Raw genomic sequence first — 15,680 nt, forward strand, 5'->3', positions numbered from 1 at the left:
TACTCAACAGTGCACGACTCACACTCTAGAATTGACCGGTGGCTGTTATCTGGGACACATAACGGATGCAGGCATACTCCCTAGGACATACTCCGATCACTCCCCAATTACTCTGACCCTAACCTGGGATGAACGACAGACCCCTAGACAACCTTGGAGGCTCAAATCTAATGCACTGCTAGATCCTGTATTTAAGGTCGAGCTGGGGGACTGTGTGAGCGACTACTTCAACATTAACACAGGCACAGTAGATTCCCTCGCGTACATCAAAGCGTACATCCGCGGCATGGCCTTGGCCAAGGAGGCAGGGATGCTTAGAACGATACGTAGGAACTTACGGGAATGTGAGGCCTCTCTCAAACAACTTGAAACAATATATGCTAAAGATATGACCTCCACAACCCTAGGTGCAATTAAAGAGGCGCTCGATAACTTTAGAGAGGCCGCTGAGAGGGAGTGAAAGTTTCTTGATAACCCAACAGCTGCACGGCAATATGGTCATAGGGAATGGCTGGGTGGCGTGCTGGCTAGGTTGATGCGGCAGAAGGAGGGCGGGTGACACATTCCACTAATTGAGGATCCCAATGGGGTTTTGGTCGATACTGAAACCAAACCGATGTGAACGAGGTGTTCCACTCCTATGCGGCACTTTATGCTAAGAATGACGAGGCATCGGCCCGGCCATAGAGGCGCTCCTAGATAGGCTGCCGCTGTTGGAACTCTCAGATGAAACTAGGTATGCCCTTGAATGCCCTATGGAAGTTGGGGCAATATCACATGCTATTGAGGCTTTGCCCTGCGGTAAGGCCCCGGGTCCTGACAGACTCACCATGAACTTTTACAAAAGTTATACATCCCTCCTGGCGCCTGTGTGAGGAAGGAGCTGCCCCCGACACTCAGAAGCAGTGATAACGGTACTTTTTAAGGCCGGCAAATCCACCACCCACTGCGGCTCATACCGGCCCGATCTCCAATTAACTGTGATGTTAAAATATTTGCTAAGGTGCTCGCCCGTCGACCCGCTCCATACATGGCGCACCTAATACACACTGGTCAGTCCGGATTTGTTACCGGCCGCGCCACAGCCCTCAATTTGCAGCAACTATATAACATCTTGTCCCAAATTGACCCTGGGGCAAGAGCGGTGGCTGCTCTGCTGGATGTGCAAAAGGCCTTTGATTCCGTGTCCTGGCGGTTTCTCTGGGCAGCACTTGAGAAATGCAACTTTGGTCCCTGCTTTATCTCATGGATACAGCTACTCTATGCACAGCCTGTGGCCAGCGTATGCACCAACAGCCGACACTCATGACCGTTTGACATTTGCAGGGGGACTAGGCAGGGCTGGCTACTTTTTCTCCACTTATTTTTGCAGTAGTTATAGATCCCTTAGTTGATCTGCTGCAGCAAAAACATTCACACAGTGGGACACGGCTATCTGGCCCTCCTGAGATCATCTCGCTATATGCAGATGATGCTTTACTTTAAATTAGGGACAATGAACTGAACCTAGAACCCATTATGCGCCATGTCTTCCATTTCGGACATCTATCTGGCCTTTAGGTCAATCGGGCAAAGTCTGAACTCTTTCCCTTGACTGACGTCACGGAAGCCCCGGCTGACCTCATGGGGTTCGCCTGGGCTCCTACAGACATAAAATACCTCAGAATGTTGATCATAAGACACCAAGACTCGCTAGATGAACGAAACTATAGGTCCTATTTGCAACAACTTAGACCGAAGCTGCTCACATGGGCTAAACTGCCCATTAGGCTTGCTGGCAAGGCGTCTCTCCTCAAGATGATATTTCCGCAAATAATGTTGCGCTTCTTGAATATCCCTCTATGGCACGGGGCAGCACTGTTCGCCGAGCTTAGATCCGCGATAAACATTTTCCTATGGCATTCTGGAGTGGTGAGACTTAAGTGGTCCACACTAGTGAGATCATGTAATCAGGGTGGCCTGACAGCCCCTGACCTCGAGAAGTACTGACTAGCGGCTCAGGCTCCATATGCGGCATACTGATTTGCAGAGGGCCCTCTACTACCACATGTGAAAATTGAGCAACACGCTACTGGATCCAGAGACCTTTGCTATCTGATACTACCCCCACTGTGGAAAGACCCCGGGGCCCCCAGCCCTGCGGCCACCACTGCATTGGCATTGGACAAAATAAGAAGGCAGACCAGCAATCCTCACGGATTACATAGAGATCTGCCGCTGTGGGACCTCATTCCAGGGTTCCCTAAGATAAGTAAAACTGTGGCGGCCAAGTGGGCCACCGGCGGCTATTCTACCCTGGGCGACATGTATGAGCTGGGCTCCTTTGTGACATGGTCTGAACTACTTAAACATCCAAGTAGGCTGTCCCTCCGATGACTGCAATACACAGGGCTACAGCAAGCAGTTAAGTTGACATGGTCCGAGTTTCCCTCACAGCCCCCGGACGAACCACTATCAGCACTTATGATGGGAGGCACTGTACTTGCGGGCGTGGTATCTGCTCTATATAGGAAGCTTCAGGAACTAATCAAAAAAACGCTCACTAAACTTCGAGAGGCATGGGGCAGGGACCTACGTATTGACATAACCGAAGAAAGAGGAGAGGCCATGTGTATGCAGACTCATGCGGTTTCCCTAAAAGCAAGATTTAGCCTGATCCAATTCAAGGTACTGCACAGGTTTCACTACACCCCTGCTAGACTCCACATAAAGTCCCAAGACCACTCTTCCCCAATGTCCTAGATGCCACACTGAAAATGCAGGCTATCTCCACATGGTCTGGACCCATCCCAAAATCTCTGAGTACTGGGTGAAGGTTTGTACTGCTGTATCTGCGATGCTTGAACAAACTATCGACCGGAACCGAATGAACTGCCTATTCCACGAGTTCTTGCTGCTTCAAGGAAGTGGCCGCAAACTTGCTAGTCTATATGTTTCTTGCATATTTCTGTTATGGCTTAGACCTGCTAGCCCCACTATAGAACAGTGGCTTCGTGATGTTACTTGGGCATCAGATAAAGAGGAGCGTTGGATCACTCTGCAGCCAGCCTTTTGCACGCCCCGAGGCATATGAGCCCCCTTCCGAGCATACTTGCAAACGATTGATGTTGACGGAAGGGATGCTCCAGAATCACGGCCCCCGTCCGGCCCCTCATGATTTCTGGAATAATCTGGTGCCAGTTATGATCTCATGAAATAATGTTACATTCCACAATATGATAGCACAGTGTGGCATGTATAAACTCACACCGCTTTGTGTAATGCTATTGATTCGACTGCCCTTGTTACCTTGTCAAGCAATTAATAAAGTAAAAAAAAAAAAGAATTGTATGTTTCAAATAATTGATGTGTCTCTCCTCTCATTTTCTCTTCCACGTGCACAGTTGTTAAGTGTCAGCCTTTTTTATTTAACTGTTTATTTTGCAAATAAAACAAATGGGTGGCAATGCATGATACAACCTTTTCCATCTCACAATCATGGAAGTACATTGCAGCATCAAAGGAGACAACCGTCAGCAGAAAACTTACAAGGCCCAGGCAAAAGGCCAGGGAGCATGATAATGAAAGAAAAATCTCTCATCTCACCCCCTCCCGCCAACGCCACAATTTTGAAGTTTTTGGGGACAACCCCTCGCATTATATATATTCACCTCTCAAGGGACCTGCATCTTTTAATTTCTGCCAATCAGCGACTGAACTGTGGGCGGTCTGCCAAGCCCCACATCGTAGCAATTATCTTTTTAAGCATGCCCAGTGTTATGTTAAGCCTTTAAGCTAGTGCCAAAAATGCTTGTAATGTTATGGGGAAGTGATGTCATATCATTCTGTGAAGGGAAGGTTTGGTTATGATGGAGGGCAGTTGGCTTGGGACACCGTGAGGGAAGGTTGGGGGTCTTATGTGTGCTACCTTTACTAAAGATAAAGCTCATCTTTCAACTACCAGTGGCTCAGAATCATACTTCACATTGGCGACGAGGTAATGCGACCCGTGACCCCCAACCTCTCTGAGTCTTGGATTAGTTTCCCGCAGGTGTGTTTCGAGTGGATTAAGGTACAGCATCGGAAAACTTGTTGGATTGCGTCTGGCCCTTCCGGAAATTGCTTACTTTTGAACTGGTCAGTCGAAACACAGTAGCAGCGTCCTCTTCATTCGGGAGCCTTGGTGACGTATCACGCCGAGACCCGGAAGAGTGAACCGGGCTTCACGGACAAGCTGCCGCACGACACATCTGAGGTCACATGATAATGATATCTGAGTGAACTATTGAAGCAGGAACAGCGTGTCTCAGCAACTACGTTTCAAACGCACGGAAACGGAAGAAACTGTGAACTTTGCGATTTCCCATTAAAGGAAGACGTTTTTCACAGTATAACCACAACGAAGGAGCTATAGTGGTACTACTGTCATGATATTTTTTTTTTCATTGGATGCATATGGTGTTCTATCACCCTATCTGTAAATGTGCTGTGGGGATGAATTTGCATTGGCAAAACTCAACATTTTTTTTGTCTTCTAGCACATAGTTGTCATTTTGACTGGCAACATGACAATGGCTGGTGTCCCGGGGCCCCAGATGTTCATGTCTATACCGGGCCAACCCAAAATCAAGTGGGGTCCCTGGAAAAAAGGTTTTCTTCACTACATGAAGGCCGCATGTGGAAATGGTATCTCAACTGATGGTGAAGTGTCAATGTTGATGCATTTTATTGCATATGAGGGTCAGAGGATTTGTGATACACTGCCAGATATTGCAGAACTTGATATGGAGGCTGGTAGAAATGATTTTGACAGAGCTCTGCAAAAATGAGATAAGCATTTTCAGACAAAGATTAGCACGGTCCTAGAACGCTATCATACCGACATCTTGGACCCACACTCCCCGCACTTCTTGAAGCCCGAACGTGGGGTCGAAGACGAAGTAGAAGACATCTTCTTAAGAAGGATTTTCTCACAAAAATGAACAGGTTCGAAGAACCGAGAAGAACAGAACTCCAAAGAGTCGAGGCGTAACCGAGATTCACAAAGCAACACGTTCGCGGAAAAAACGGAACTGAGGCTACGGGCGTCGTGCGTCCTACTTATCACATCGGATGACGTCGGACGAGGTCCTCGACGACAGCGCATCAATGTCATCGACGCAGGAAAAAGTTTCCGAAGCAGCACAGCTGTGGTGATTACCTGTCAGATATGGAATACGTCGGAGGACCCAATCCCCTCGAACAATTTATTCTCCATTGCATTAACGATAAGATCCGTGAAGAAATATGGTTAAAAGACGACCCAGATCTGGAAGAGGTTATAGGAATAGCAAAAAGGCTCGAACATACATTACAATGTGTTGCAAAATTAGCGGTCAAGCTGTTGGTGAGGTTTTGCGAGTGGTAGATTAAAAAAAAGATTTTCATAAAAATAAGAAGAAACCCAAAGAGAAAGATGTGAGGGGGGGATGAATCTGGGTCTGAGAGGAGCGGGAGCACGAGCATGATACACCAAAGAGAAGTTGTAGTAAAAAGTTCCTAGACAGGAAGACCGTTTGTGCTTCCGATGTGGCAGTTCTAGACATCTGTCTGAATCGCCTATATGCCCGGGGAGAAGAATAATATGTGGGAGGTGTAAAAAAATGGGGCCACTTTGAAAACTGCCGTAAGAATTACGCTACTGGTGATGGCAGGAAGGTGATGTATGTTGAAGAGGATAACGGAGCCTCATCTGATGATGACGAGGATGGAAGGGTTGAAGTAGTGTCGGTCCATATGGTAAAATGCAAGGAAGGTAGTGATTGTGAACGTCCCTTTGCGTGGATTGGTGTGAATGGCCGATCAGTGAAAATGATAGCGGACTCTTGCTCTAAAATCACATTAATGTTGCGAGCTGTGTATGAGAATGTGGTGGGTGGTAAGGTTGAAGACTTAATTCCATCAGATAAGAAGCCGGGAGGTTACAATGGTAGCAAAATAGATGTGATTGGATGTTGTATGGTTAACTTTGAGTTCAAAGGAAGGACGACACAAGGAAAGGTATATGTTACGACAAGTGGAGAAATGCTTTTGGGATGGAGGGAGCAAAAAGGTCCATGTATAAAGTTAGATCCCAACACGAAGGAACAGGTTCTACATGTGGGTTGTGACATAAGTTTGATTAAGAAATTTCCAGAGGTATTTACAAACTGAGTAGGCTGCCTAAAAGGCATGGTACACAAGATTGTATTAAGAGGGGATAGTAAGCCGGTGTGTGGCAAGTTACTCTCGGTACTGTTTTACATGAGGAATGCTGTGCATGAGGACATTGAGAAATTAAAAAGGGGTGGGATTATTGAACCGGCCAAGGCAGTTGAATGGATCTCACATTTAGTGGTTGTGAAGGAGCCTACTGGTGAATTGAGGATTTGCGTAGATTTGAGAGAATTGTTATCCCTTACCCAACACGGTGAGTTGCTAAGTCGAATGCGAAGCTATTTACTAAATTGGATATGGCTACCGCATACCATCAAGTTGATTTGGATCGGGAATCGAGGAAGCTCACTGCGTTCATCACACATGATGGTACATTTCAGTTCCGGCGTATGCCTTTTGGTTTAATTTCCGCCTCATCTGTATTCCAAAAAGTAATGGATAAGATGTTAGGGGGTATGAACAAAGTCTGGTGTTTCCAAGATGATGTTTTGGTATGTGGTGAGAGTGAGGATGAACTTGAAAGGAATGTTGAAGGGGTGTTACAGATTTTCAGGGAACGTGGAATAACACTTCGAGCAGAAAAGTGTGTATTTTCGAGACCAAATCTCTGCTCTTGCCGGAAATTTCAGGAAAATCCATCCAGCGGTTTTGGCTGTAGGCATGAGCAAACGTTTTCTCCATTCAGTCTATGGGGAAAAAATAAATTTTGGGACCCCCCCTACAACTTTGTCCCCCCCCCCCTTGACCAAACCTCACCAAACTTTGCAGTGTGCCTTCTACAGGCCTATATCCTTGATTAATCGTGAGGCCAGGGTCCTGCAAGGGTACTAGGTAAAAGCTTAATTGGGGTAATAAGCTCGTACACCCGGCCCTATGCGGGTTCATGCCCTCTAGATTGAGGCGTATGAACCTCTGAAGGGTCCAATTTGCCATCAGTCAAGCCTCAATGATATCTGATCCGGTGGCACTCCTGGCTATAGTCTTGGAGAAGGCGTTTGACTCAGTCAGTTGGGCATCTCTCTGGGAGATTATGGGCCGGATGGGTTTGGGGAGAATTTTCTGAAATGGGTTTGTTTACTTTACACCCCTCCCCCCCGAAGCTGTGATTTGGGTCAATGGGGTATTTTCCTGGGGTTTCGGTCTGCAGTGTGGAACAAGGCAAGGATGTCCCCTCTCCCCTTTGCTGGTCACGGAGCCGATTTTAATTAAGCTTCGCACAGCCCCGGACTATTATGACTGAAATGACCTTGGTGGGGGGGAGGGGCGAAGAGGGAGAAGAGGACCAGGTCTCGCTTTATGCAGACTTTCTTCTAATTTATATGAGCAACGCTGAAGTCTCCTGTTACGTCGTGACCACAATATTATTGAAATACCAGACATTTAGTGGGCGGACTGCATGGATGTCTTGTGGTGTTTTTAATCCTCAACAAAACATAGCAAGATGTCTTGTTAATGGAGGAATATCTTCTTTTATGTATTCTGTAGGCATGTTATCATTCCAAAATGAGAACCTTTTGGAAGATGGTGCAATTTCCTTTCGTGATGGAAAGGCTTTCACAGATTGTGGTAATGCAATATTTCTTAGTAATATTCAGAACTCAATCAGAAAGTTGTTGTGAAGTCATGTAGCAGACAAAATCTGAAAAAAAGCCTCAAAAAAGCCCCCCCCCCACAAATTTAAAATAAAAAAGGCTCTTTTCAGAGCCACCATCAAAGGGGAAGTGAAATACACTATTTAAATTTTCATTCCCCACTCTCAGATTTCTCGATTTGTCCGCGGACACCGCGGATCGCGCATGTTACATAAAGGATTTTGAGGCATGCAAATCAGACTGTGCAGGTCAAGGGATTGGCCAGTAAGGTTTACTGAGTGTGATGTGTAAGGAGAGACTTGGGCAGAAAGTAGGTTTCCTGAGAGGAGAGCAGATAGTTATGGCTGTTTCTTTCAGAAGGCAGACTGTCTGGATTTTGGGTGACTCATGGATAAATTGGTTGGAGGTGCATGCAGATCGCTGTGGAGTGGCTGCACATCTTGGATTCCCTCATGCGATTGTGCACTGGCATGGAGTGCACGGAATGAAGTGGTTAGATTTGGATCCTCTTTGTGCCACTTTGATGACACAGTGTCATTCAGACATTATTATTATTCATTGTGGAGGGAACAGTTTAGGACATGTCCCTGGAATCTCCACATGTTTCCAAACTCCCGAGTAATTGTTTCTCGTATTGCGCAGAGACAAATGTGGCTGCGTTCTTCTTCACTTGGTCCACAAATGGAGAAAGCGAGGTGCAATGTCAACAAGGGTGTTTGTGCTTTGAGAGATGTTGGTATGTCCTCTTTTCACAATGAAAATATTATGTTTCGTAGCACACACATTTTTCGCAGCGATGGAGTCCATTTTACTCATGCTGGGAATCAGATTTTTCAGCGAAATATACAAAATGCATTGCGACCCTTTTTGGAAGTATAGCAATCCCTTTTCCAGTAAGTGTTAACCACTTGAACTTTTTGAAACACAAAAAAACACCACAAATAGGCTCTTTTCAGAGCCACCACTTCCTCCCGGAGAAGTGTGCAATGGTTTTGAGCGCAATACCTGAAAAATGTCAATGTCTGCGGACGTCTAAAAATACAATGGCCCTGCAGCATTTCATTGGCACTTCTATTTTTAAACTGTGAAAGGTGGCTCTAAAAAGAGCCTTTTTTTGTTTTGTATTTTTTTTTTTTAACAAGACACACAAGGAAAAGAAGGGAAGGGAAGTGTAAGGAAGGGGTACCAACCATGGGGATAAGAAAGGGCAGGTGGAGAGAGGAAGATGTTGGGTAGGCGTTAATTAGGTAGGTGGCAGACTCTCTTATACTCCCGGACCGTAGCCTCAAAAGCACTTCGAAATGTGTCTCCCCCTTCCAAGTGTCTCCCCCCGTTGAAGTACATACACAATACAGTGACCCTCGAAAGGTAAGGGTCTTCTGCGCTGCGTATGGCCTGCAAGGCAGGTCCAGGGATGCGCAGCCCCACAGGAGTGTTTCTTGTGGTGACAGAAGCAGAATCAGAGCTTGCTGTAGAGTAACTCAACCTACTACTTTTATCGCAGGGGACGACCCTCCGAATTGCCGCAGTGTGGAATGATCTTCTGTGTCGCTGCATGGAAGTAGTCCTGTAGCTGTACAAACACGGCTTGTCATGACTGAGCCGTATCTGGCACTCAGTGCAGTGCACCTTGTGTGCATGAGCTTTGGGTACCCCTCTAGCAGTGGTATACAGCCTCCAAACCCAAGATTCACTGTGGCTGTGAGTAGTAGGGACTTCCACTACCTCAATCTCTTCATCACTCTCTACATCTCCACGCCTGTTCCCCTCTCCAGGGCCTTGGGGAGGTGGTGGTGGTGGAGGGGTTGGTGGTGGTACTGAAGCCGAGGCAGCTGCAGAGGTGGAAGCCATGGTTGCCATCTAGTATGTAGCACAGCAGGCAGATATTGTTCTCCAAATGGCACAGCAGACCGGGAATACACAGCACAGCAGACAGAGGTCAGTAGCAAATGCAGCGTAAACAGCACAGCAGGTATAGCACACCAATATTGAGCAATGCTCTGTCTGGTAGCCAAAAACAGAAGGAGGAGCAGCTGTGGGGTGTGGGCTTTTATAGGGGTGCTGGTGCGCGCTTCGTGGACAGCTGCGCTGTCTACGAACACATTGAACACCAAAAAGGGCTCAAGAAGTTCCTTAAAGTATCTAGATCGCTAGGGACATGGTCTGGGACATGTGCAAGGGTGAAGTCTCACAGTAAAATACCTTGCATCGCTCAAAATAGCACTTTTTTAGTGTCCAGGAGCCCTGACTGTCTGCGGACAAAGGCCTGAACAGGCGCGGTCACATGATGACATCGCGGACACTTTCGCGAATGGGACGGGTGTCCATAGGACACCTAATGCGTGGGAGCAGTTGTACGCATGCGCACATGTGTTCCATGGACAGGCTTTGGGTCCCCGAACTAATTAAAAGTGCGACACACGTACGGCGGAAAGGTTCGGACAGGCGCGATGTTCGTAGGATCCCGAAGGTGGGATGCGCATGTGCACAAGTGTCTGCGGGACAGGGTTCGGGTCCCCAAACTAATTAAAGGTGCGTCACATGCGACAGGTTATGTGTACTATGGACACCTCCATTTTGATTGCGGACAATACGAACAGGGAGAGTGTCCTTAGGACACCCCATTCTGGTTAATTACAGACAGGCGGACAGGTTATGTGTCCTACGGACACCCTCCATTTTGATTGTAGACAGTACAGTACGAACAGGCATAGTGTCCTTAGGACACCCCCATTTTGGTTAATTGAGGACATCCCGGACAGTCTATCCATCCGCGGACACCCAAACGGCCTTTAAAAAAAAAAACAGACATATACGAACAGTATATGTACAAAGATATAGAAATTATGAAGGGGGAAACAGAAATGGAGACATATACAGGGAATTGGGGTTTTCTACATGTTGGATGGCAGGCGAAGAAGGGATTGAGGTCTCATAACATTTTTGGTGATGGGGATTTTTTGGGGATGGTTGACTGGGACATGGAAAAGGGGGTACAGGTGCACGTGGGACAGTGTAGAAAACCATATCATGTAAAAAAAAAATATCAAAGTGCTTCAAAATAATGAAATTGGTTATTAATTGATCCATTTTTGTTCTAAATGCTGTAGATGATTTTCCCCAGTGCATGTTGTTCCATTAGTACATGATGTACTGTTTCAGTATTATTCTTATTTTCTGTATGTATTGTTAAAGGGGAAAAAAAGTGTTAGGTACCTATAAAATAATGTCTATTACTGGACGTACTTTGAAAACTGCAGTGTCTACCATTAGTATTTCTGTTTTCACTCATTTCATCACAGGGAACATTTTCTTCAAGCCACTCCAGAGTGTTAGCCATTTCTGTGTAAAAAAAGATACACAATTTTTAGTGTATCCTACTAAAGAACGTTTAGAACTATAGGAATGAATGTATTGTACTTACCAGTTTGTTTTTCAGTTTTCCTGTTACTGCTTAGTAGGTTTGCTGTTGATATTTGCTGCGCAGTTTCTGTATAAAGTATCATTGAGGTAATTCTGCAGGAGGCATATGTTATTTTTTTTGGTATGTTCCATTAGGTTTAATATACTATGTAATTGGACTGTTGGTGTCTTACATATACAGTTTGTACTTATTTATTATTTAATGTAATTTATTTATATGCTGCTCTTTGAACATGTTCAGCGTGTTCGTTGTATGATACAACAATGTAAGATACCACCTGAGATTGTTGACAGTGTTGATGTTGACAGAGTCCGTCCGCGGACATTCGTATGGTCCGCGGACATTGCAGCCACAAGCATGGGAAAGGGGTTCAGTATGTTGTATGGTATATCTATATAAACTAGGGTATCCTAGTAAAAACCTATCAAATTCATGATATCTATATTCAGTGAAAGAAATGTATTTAAGGGATGTTCTGGTTAAGTTGCGCTACTAAAAGCCTATGAAATTCATTGAAAAAACATTGTTAAAGGAACGTTATGGTTACAAGTAAAACCGAAAACCCCTGAAATTCCCCAGTTATGGTATGCTAAGCAACCATAACTCACGTGACCACTGTGCACTGCTAAGAATGACACCCATGACATCACAAATATGATTGATGTCATCACATGTGCATTTACTTTTCATAGGATGACCCTACAGGGGGTTGTGCATGTAATGTTGGCAAAAAAGTGTCAGGGGTGATCGGAATATGTGTGATGCACTACATACTTCATTACGCAATGTAATGCTCCAAAGAATATTCCATTGCAGTGTTCTTTCTAGTACAGGAACCTACTCATACAGAAACGTAGACATCGGCTGCAGCATACACCATAGAGGTGTAATATTTGTAATTTTCCAATGTTGGATAGTAAAACACACTTTTCTGTACTGTGAAACATATACTAAGTAGGTAATAATGCCTCACTTACTACATATTTGTACTACTACACACAAGACATTAAGAGACCACAATGCATACAAATATGGGGCTTATACAGGGAGAGTAAAGTAAGCAAACAAGAAACAGTGTCATTAGCAATTGTGTATAACCAACATGATTATCTTCACACATAGAAATGATTGCTGTGTTTCAGGCCTGCTTCTTCCCCTATGTATGTGCATCATAAGATGCGATTGAACTCTAAGGAAAGTACTGTAAGAACATGTGAGAATGGCAACATCTAGAAATGTAATACCTTTTGAATTTTAAGTTTCTGACTGTCAGTGAATAAACCCACCTGGCCTAGATATGTCAGTGAACAAAAAAAGAAGGGGCTAGAGATGTGATGTCATCAGTGATGTCAACAATCATATTTGTGATGTCATCTTTGATGTCATGGGTGTTATTATTAGCAGTGCACGGTGGTGGCGCGAGTTATGGTTGCTTAGTTTACCATAACTGACGAATTTCAGGGGTTTTCGGTTTTACTTGTAACCATAACATCCCTTTAACAAAGTTTTTTTCATGGAATATAGATATGCATAAAATGTGACTCTGTGGAAACCTGATCACACAAAATATTCGCACATTCCCTCAACTCCTCTGTGGAACAGAGCAAATCAACTGGGGCAAACATTCTATGTGCATTTCAATACGTTTCAGAAAGTTGTATGCCCACCCCTGCCCACCAGAAACCCAGTGCCTTACTACCTGCTAACCAGTGCCCTACCCGTACTCTCCTTTTTTCAGAAATCACCTGGGCCCACCCACCCATATCCTTCCCTCCCCCCCTAACCCCCCCGCCCCCCCACTCCTGGCCCCCTCAGTCCAAAACCACTTATCAGGGCACGCAGCGCTATTCTCTTCAGTATGTGACCACAACTTGTATTTCTGATGAGATTTGTTAGACTTTGTAGGAGTTTGGTGATCTCTCATGACAGTGCATAATTGAGTGCTTTTTGCCCTCCATCTTCCCCCCTTTTATCTTCTTTCCTTTTCATCCTTACTTTCTTTCACTCCAAAGCGTTTTCCCTGTCCTTTCCCAGTGTTCCTTTCCCCTACTTGGGTCTTTGTGTCACCTCAAAAAAGTTTAAAAGCCCACAAAACACCTCCTATTGTATATTGTTAATACCATTTGGCTTGGTTTGCTTTATTAGGCCTTGTGGGGCTTGCTCAGTTTCCCTTAACTTGCCTTAAGCCCAAAAATAAACATAATAAATAAAACGGTTCCCTTTTGTATTCCCACATGTTTGTGAAACACGCCTTCCCACTTGTGTGTGAACCAGAGAATGCTTCCTGTTTTAATCCTCTTCCTTCATTTGTCTTAGAATGCTGTGTGAATCGATTATTTGCCCTACTGAGTGACTTGTCTGTTATTTTGAGTTAGTCTTTCCTTAGAAGAAAGGATTGTAAATGAGGAAGCGGGATAGGGATTTGAAGGAGGGGGAGTTGGAGGAGGAGGAGGTTGACTTCTTGTGGGATGAGTTTGAGAATTTACAATTAGGAAATGGGGTAGGCACTGCTTGTTTCTACTTATTCACTTTTCTGCAGTCAATTGTGGGGACTCACCCTTGAGCCTAGGCACTAGGTTCTGAAACAATATCCATACAATAGGGCTGAACAACTTCCAACCCTGGGTGAGCTCGCTCTCACTCCCCTCAACGGGTTTCAATTCATTCTCATTAGTAATTTGTATTTCTTCATTAAGTAATCCACCATTTTTGTTATAATATTTCCAATATTTCAATTGTTTATTTATTCCTAACCAATCAGTGTTTCAAAATTATTGCCAATGCATTTCGGACATCCGTCCATCATCAGGGCTATCAACACTATTTGTTATCAATCAATGATATTTACAACACCATGACCCATTCCCAAGGATCCACCCAAACGTGAAATCGTAAAGTAAATGCATGCACATACCAGATTAAAGTTGTGTTCCATCATGGCGTTCACATCAATGTAACAAGTCAAAAAAATATACAAAAACATCCATTATAGATCATTGTTAAACCTTATTTCACAATATAATATCATAATTTACTTAACGCTTTTCTACCTGTTTGGCTTTTCGTCCCCAGAGTATATATTCACCTCTGTTGCCGGTATCCTTATCTAGCGCGTATCCTCTGAAACAGATATTTATATATATGTGTATATAATTACTTCCATATCTGTGGTCCCCCTCCTTCAGTATTCCCGCTTAACCTCCTCTTCCGTTATGCTTACCTCTACTCTCCTACTCTCCGTACGCGACTGCTATTCAAAAAAAGGCTGCCGCCACTTTTACTAGCATTTATCAACACTACTCATTCCCGCGCATGCGCGCCGCTGCGTGCAATGCCGTGATGCGTTTCACTAATCTCCTCCGCGCATGCGCGAATGTGTCTTTTCAACACTATCTATTATTTCACTGAGCTCACTGTTAGGCAGTGGTTAGCTGCCTTACGTCCCACAGGGAAATTAACCCCTGCGGGATATACTGTGAACTCCAACATTAGACACATTATTGCAATTGGCTCCATTATTAAGTAGTGTTAAACTATCTTAAGTTCCACAGCACATAAATTCCAGCATTTTTATCAGTCATGATTTTTCTTTACATTTAACAAATCTTTCTTATGTAGCACACATATTTTTCATCATAGAAAACACATAAAATTCAACTCCTCATTAATGCCCCCTGGTCTCAGGGAGTCAAACCGGTCGATCCAAAACGATTCCTGTTGATTCAATCTTCTTCCCAAATCCTCATGTGCGTTGTTCTGTCTAATGACTTCCAAGACTTGAATCCTCATCTGGCTGATGTTATGCTTCATTGTGTTCCAATGTCTGGCTACTGCCGAATTCGGATTGTTATTCCGAATACACGATCTATGTTCGTTCCATCGCAACTTACCAGGTCTCTTAGATTGTCCAACATAGTATATACCACACGGACATTTAATACTGTATACTATGTTCAGAGTATCACATGTTGCATATCCCTTAAGTTTTATTTGTTCACCTGTACGAGGGTGATCAACTGTATCCCCTTTTGTTATAAAATTACAATTACTGCAATGTAAGCAGGGATATGTTCCTTTTCTCAATGTGTCCAATGCTCTCTTTTCAGGTCTTGTTTTAACCAATCTATCTCTCAAGTTTGCACTCCTCTTGTACGCAAAGGTTGGTAATTCCCTGAACAAATGTTCAACTCGCATGTCATTAGTCAGTGTACTCCAGTTCTTCTTAATTACACTCTTTATCTTGTTGCTTTGTACTGAGTAACATGACACATATACAATATTTGATTCCTTCTTTTCTCTCCTTGTGCCAATACTAACGAAAAGTGAAGAAATGTTACTTCAGAAAGGGCTCAGTTATGTACCTACGCATAGCACAACTTTATTTGAGACTAAGATTGATTTATTTAAATTGGTGAGAAAATTAAAATTAAAAGTGTTTTTTGATGAACTCGATACATCACAACTTAAAGAACAAGACCCAGAGGAACTAC

At 44.2% G+C, this 15,680-nt stretch overlaps 1 protein-coding gene across 5 annotated transcripts in view; it reads right to left on the minus strand.

The window, feature by feature from the left end:
* WDR59 (WD repeat domain 59) overlaps positions 1 to 15,680 on the minus strand; it is a 1,538,892-nt gene that overhangs the window by 1,363,200 nt on the left and 160,012 nt on the right. The window lies entirely within an intron of this gene.

This window comes from Ambystoma mexicanum, chromosome 1p (genome assembly GCF_040938575.1).
Source record: "Ambystoma mexicanum isolate Mex_15411 chromosome 1p, UKY_AmexF1_1, whole genome shotgun sequence".
Taxonomy (NCBI): domain Eukaryota; kingdom Metazoa; phylum Chordata; class Amphibia; order Caudata; family Ambystomatidae; genus Ambystoma; species Ambystoma mexicanum.